The following is a 6,000-nucleotide window of genomic DNA, read 5'->3' as shown; positions in this document are numbered from 1 at the left end:
AAATTATGGGTTTACACTTTGAAGACCAAAGATCAAGTTTTGAATGTGTTCAAGCAATTTCAAGCTTCTGTTGAAAGAGAAACTGGGAAGAAGTTGAAATGCATTCGTACTAACAATGGTGGTGAGTACTCAGGTCCATTTGATGCTTATTGTAAAGAGCATGGTATAAGACATCAGAAGACTCCTCCAAAGACTCCTCAGTTGAATGGCTTGGCTGAAAGGATGAACAGAACACTGGTTGAAAGAGTTAGGTGCTTGTTGTCACAATCTGGATTGGCAAAATCCTTTTGGGGTGAAGCTTTGAGCACTGTTGTTCATGTCTTGAACCGGACACCATGTGTTCCCTTGCAATTTGAAGTGCCAGAGAAGGTATGGTCAGGTAATGATGTTTCTTATGATCATTTAAGAGTCTTTGGATGTAAAGCTTTTGTTCATATTCCTAAAGATGAGAGATCTAAACTTGATGTAAAGACTAGGCAGTGTATTTTTATTGGCTATGGCATGGATGAGTTTGGTTACAGGTTTTATGATCCTGTTAATAAGAAGGTGATTCGGAGTAGAGATGTTGTCTTTGTTGAAGACCAAACATTGAAGGATGTTGATCATGCGGAGAAGCCAATGGTTCAGCCTAGTGATGATTTTTCTGAGATGGATATTACTCCCTCTATGCCTATGGTAGAAGATGGTAGAGTTGAAGCTCAAAATAATGAGCATGATACAAGTGTAGGTGAAGATGGAACAGTTGATCCGATACTTGATGAAGTTGGTGATGATGATCAAGATGAAGAACCAGCTTTGGAAATTCCTGCAAATGCACTCAGAAGGTCTACGTCCTGTTGTGAGGATGTCATCCATTCGTGCTGTGCTTGGATTAGCAGCATCTCTTGATTTGAAGATTGAGAAAATGGATGTGAAGACAGCTTTTTTTCATGGTGATTTAGATAAGGAGATTTACATGGAGCAACCGGAGGGCTTTGTTGTTAAAGGAAAGGAAGATTTTGTGTGCAAGCTTAAGAAGAGTCTTTATGGGTTGAAGCAAGCTCCAAGACAGTGGTACAAGAAGTTTGAATCTGTTATGGGGAAGCATGGTTACCGTAAGACAACTTCAGATCATTGTGTATTTGTGCAAAAATTTTCTGATGATGATTTTATCATTCTTTTGCTTTATGTGGATGATATTTTGATTGTGGGCAAGAATGCTTTGAGGATTAATGAGTTGAAGAAACAGTTGAGCAGGTTCTTTGCTATGAAGGACTTGGGTTCTGCCAAACAGATTTTGGGCATGACTATTACTTGTTATAGAGATTTCAAGAAGCTTTATTTGCCACAAAAGTACATAAAGAAGGTGCTTCAAAGGTTTGGCATGAATGATGCCAAATGTGTTGCTAGTTCTTTTGCTCCTCATTTTAAGTTGAGTACCAAGCAGTGTCCAACCACTGATGAGGAGAAATAAGCAATGGATGAAATTCTTTATGCCTCAGCTGTTGGAAGCTTGATGTATGCTATGGTGTGTACTAGACCAGACATTGCTCATGCGGTTGGTACAGTGAGTCGTTTTCTCTCTAATCCAGGTAAAGAACATTGGAATGCTGTTAAATGGATTATGAGATATCTCAAAGGTACAACTAACTTGAGTTTGAGTTTTGGTGGTGAGAAACCTTTGCTAGTTGGCTTTACTGATGCAGACATGGCAGGAGATATTGATTCTCGAAAGTCTACTTCAGGTTATTTGGTCAAGTTTGCATGGGGAGCTATTTCATGGCAGTCAAGGTTACAGAAGTGTGTTGCACTTTCTACCACAGAGGCAGAGTTTATTGCAGCAACTGAAGCATGTAAAGAGTTGTTGTGGATGAAGAAGTTTCTTGCAGCACTTGGTTTTAAGCAAGACCGTTATATCTTGTTGTGTGATAGCCAAAGTGCTATTCATCTTGCCAAGAATTCTACTTTTCATCCAAGATCTAAACATATCGATGTTAGGTATCACTGGATACGGGATGTGTTAGATTCTAAGTTGTTGGAACTTGAGAAAGTTCACACTGATGACAATGGTGCTGATATGATGACAAAAGCATTGTCAAGAGAAAAGTTTGAAACATGTTGTTTGATTGCCGGAATGGCGAGGGCCTCCACCTAGTCGAGAAGGGGGAGATTTGTTGGGTTTTTTTCTCTCCTTTGTGAGGCACAAGTCCAACATTTTGGGGGTGTATTCTTGCACCCTAGTGTCACAACCCTAATTCAGTTTTTGAGGTCTTTTGAGAGAAAGAGAGAATAGCCACCAAGTGAGAAAGAAAGGGAAAAACAGAATTCCCGTTTTTGTCCAAAGCAGCAAATTTCAAATGGCAGTTTCTCAGTTGTTCACCGTTGGATCGGCTTGAAATTTAAACTGCATATTCCTATAATCTTGTTCTTCATTCTGATCGGTGGAGATGTTGATTGGAGGTTTGCAGTAGGAGAAATTGGTTTCGCAAGAGAGAAATTAGGTTTCCCGTTTTCACACAGAGCAGAAATTTTGGAACGGCAGTTTCTCATTCTTTCACCGTTGGATCGACGTGAAACTTGAACTGTAGATTCTTCACATCTTGTTCTTCATTCTGAACGGTGGAGATTTTAATTGGAGGTCTGCAGAGGGAGAAATTGGCTTCGACATTAGCTCTGTTTTTGGGTATATTTCATCTTCTTGCCTATTATTTGTGAGCTTTGGTGCATTGATGTTTTGGCTGGTTATATGCACGTTTTTGTGCTTTGTTTGAGACTCTCTTGTACCTCATTTGATTATAGTGGAGCTATTTCATTGGTCTGGACGACCCGTGGTTTTTACCTCTCACATTGAGGGGGTTTTCCACGTTAAAATCTTGGTGTGTTCTTGTTATTGCTTTACTTGCTATATTTGTTTGTTATAGTTGCTGCCATATTGTGTTGTGAGTGCTTCCATATTGTTCTTGTGTTGGATATTGTTGTCGTTTCCGCTGCTAGGCTCTTTCAATGTATTAGTTTATGATCGTAGCGAAGCAACCACCAATTTTAAAAGATTGTGTGTTAGTTGCGGTGTTATTTACTAGGTGGCTTAATTAATAATTATATTGAATGTTGGTTGATCACTCTGTTCTGATATCAAACATCCCCTTGAGGGATTGATGTCTTACTTTATCTAATCTAAACGTGACTCTTATCATCAAATTAAAGGAATCAGCGGCCTTCTTGAATCTTGACACTGCAGAGATTATAGTTGCCAGCCAGTTGTCATAAGTGATAATAATATAATAATGAATAATACTATATATTTAAGTTTTCTTTATAAATTAAGTTAAATAATAAAATTTAAAATAATATTAGTTATAACTAATTTTTATTATGTTAGATTAATTTAGTTGAATTTAGTTTAATAAAAAAATTTGAATGTATAATATTATTCTAATATAATATTCACAAATTCACTCAAGTGCAATGGGAAAAAAGGAGGTATTGGGGGCGCATTATTATTAATCCGGTGCATGATCATCATATCCAACATTAGATATATATTAAGTTTAACATCAAATTAACATGTGTATGATAATGTTTTTCTGGCGGAAAACATGTCTTAAAGAAAACCAATTATAAATTAGCATAGCAGTAAATTAAAGGAGTGGAAAAGGAGATGGGATCTGTATATATGTAGGCGCACATAATCAATCAAACAACAATATGTAAGTCAATAATAATGATGAAACTAAGGTTCATATTCAACCATCTTATATATAACCCACCGCCACACATATCATTATCATGATTTAACTCATTGCTTTTTTATATATTAACCCATTACTGAGTTATGTCGGATTCCTTGTTATTACATGAGAGATTTTAATAAAATAGTACATGTGAAAAAAAAAAGTATTATTATTTTACTTAGATTTACGGATGATTTTAAAAATTGAATATAAAATATGTATTTAGTAGATTTATCACACACTAATTATAAGTTCATATAGTTTTGTAGGTGTTCTTGCAGTCATATAGATAAAGTTCTAGTTCGCTTAGAGTGGCTAGAAGAATTTTCTGAAATCTGGTTACGAAGTGGGCCTAAGGACTTATCAAATCATTGTCTTATTTTAGTGGAAGACAAAAAGTTGAGGGAAAGTCCAAGACCGTTCCGAAACCTAGCTTCCTGATTTATACATAAAAGCTTTCTCAGAATGGTAAAAGAAGAGTGGAGAGGATTGGGAGAGATATAATTTACGGATAAATTGAAGGCTTTGATGACTCTGATAAGGAGGTGGCACAAGGCCAACTTTGGTGAGATGGACAAGAAGATTACGAAATTTGAGGAATAAATTAAAAAGATTGATGATATGGTAAGTAATGTAGTGTATGATGGAACGATAGAGGTTAGAAAAAAGACGCTAGTCACTTGTTGTGAGAGGTGGTATATGAGAAAAGAAGTTTATTGGAAACAGATGTCTCGGTCTAGGCAAGCGAAGGATATAGACAAAAATACAAGATACTCTGACAATATAGCTTCAACAAGAAGGAGGAATAATAGGATTGATACACTGTTAATCAGCGGCAGAATGGTCAGGAATCAAGATAGAATAAAAATTGCAATTACAGAGTTCTATAAGGATTTATATCACCAAGAAGATTCTCCGACGGTGGGATTCAGGGACGGTCTGGTGGGTAGGATAGACCAGGAAGATTCTGTGAATTTGGAGACGCTGTCGTCGGCTGAGGAGATCAGAGAGGCTGTGTGGAATTACGAGTCTTCTAAGGCACCAGGCTGTGATGAATATAATATGAAGTTCATTAAGAGGTGTTGGGAGCGAGATTGGAGCTGAATTCACGACAGCTGTGATGGGATTCTTTCAGACATCCAGGTTACCGGCTGATTCCAATGTCATCTGGGTGGCGCTGGCACCGAAGTTCATTGGTGCAAGGGAGATTAAGAACCTATGACCTATTAGTATGGTTGGGTGTGTATACAAGGTTATTTCCAAGGTGCTAGTTAGGAAGATGATATCAGTGATACCAGAGTTAGTAGGGGAGACTCAGAGCACATTCGTAAAGGGAAGGAAAATACATGATGGGGCACTTATCGCGTGTGAAATTGTAAACTGGCTTAAACTGGGGAAAAAAGAGGCTGCAATGATCAAGCTTGATTTCCAAAAAGCATATGATAGAGTCAAGTGGAACTTTGTGGACACAGTAATGCAAAAGATGAGGTTTAGACATAGATGGAGATCGTTGGTTATGCAGTGTGTGGCCATAGCATCTATGTCGATTTTGGTAAATGGTTCGCCAACTAAGCCGTTCAAAATGGAAAAAGGGCTGAGACAAGGTGACCCACTTTCTCCTTTTTTGTTTGTCCTGGTTGTGGATGTGCTGCATGGAATGGTTAGAGGGGCAGTGAGGAACGACAGCATATCACCTTCGTTGGTTGGGAGAGATAGTATAGAATTGTCACATCTACAGTTTGCTGATGATACAATTCTGTTTTGTCCACCAGAAGAGAAAACTTTCAAGAATTACAAGCGAAGCCTGAGATTCTTTGAGTTGATGTCAGGGCTCAGTATCAATTTTGATAAGTCGAGCTTAATTCTAATAAATTGTGACGAAGAGTGGATCCAGCGTATGTGCTACTTGTTGGGTTGTAAGCGTGATTCTCTTCCAGTTAAATACCTGGAAATCTCCTTAGGAGAAAATCAGAGATTGGTAAAGACCTGGAAGCCTATAATAGACAAAGTGGAGGAGAAGCTCAACTTGTGGAAAGCTAAAGTACTGAACAAAGCTAGAAAGTTAGTACTGATCAAATTAGTTTTAAATAGTCTGCCAGTGTATTATTTGAGTTTCTTTAAGATGCCGAAAGCTGTTGGTGAGAAACTGATTTCACTGCAGAGAAGGTTCCTGTGGAGTAAGGAGGATGGTAGTAATGAAATGGCATTAGTAAGATGGGAAGTGGTGCAGGCTCCAAAGAAACTTGGTGGGTTGGGAGTGGAACATGCTATGATTCATAACACAACTATG

Source organism: Arachis duranensis, chromosome 1, assembly GCF_000817695.3.
Source record: "Arachis duranensis cultivar V14167 chromosome 1, aradu.V14167.gnm2.J7QH, whole genome shotgun sequence".
NCBI lineage: Eukaryota > Viridiplantae > Streptophyta > Magnoliopsida > Fabales > Fabaceae > Arachis > Arachis duranensis.
Note: the sequence above shows the minus strand (reverse complement) of the source record.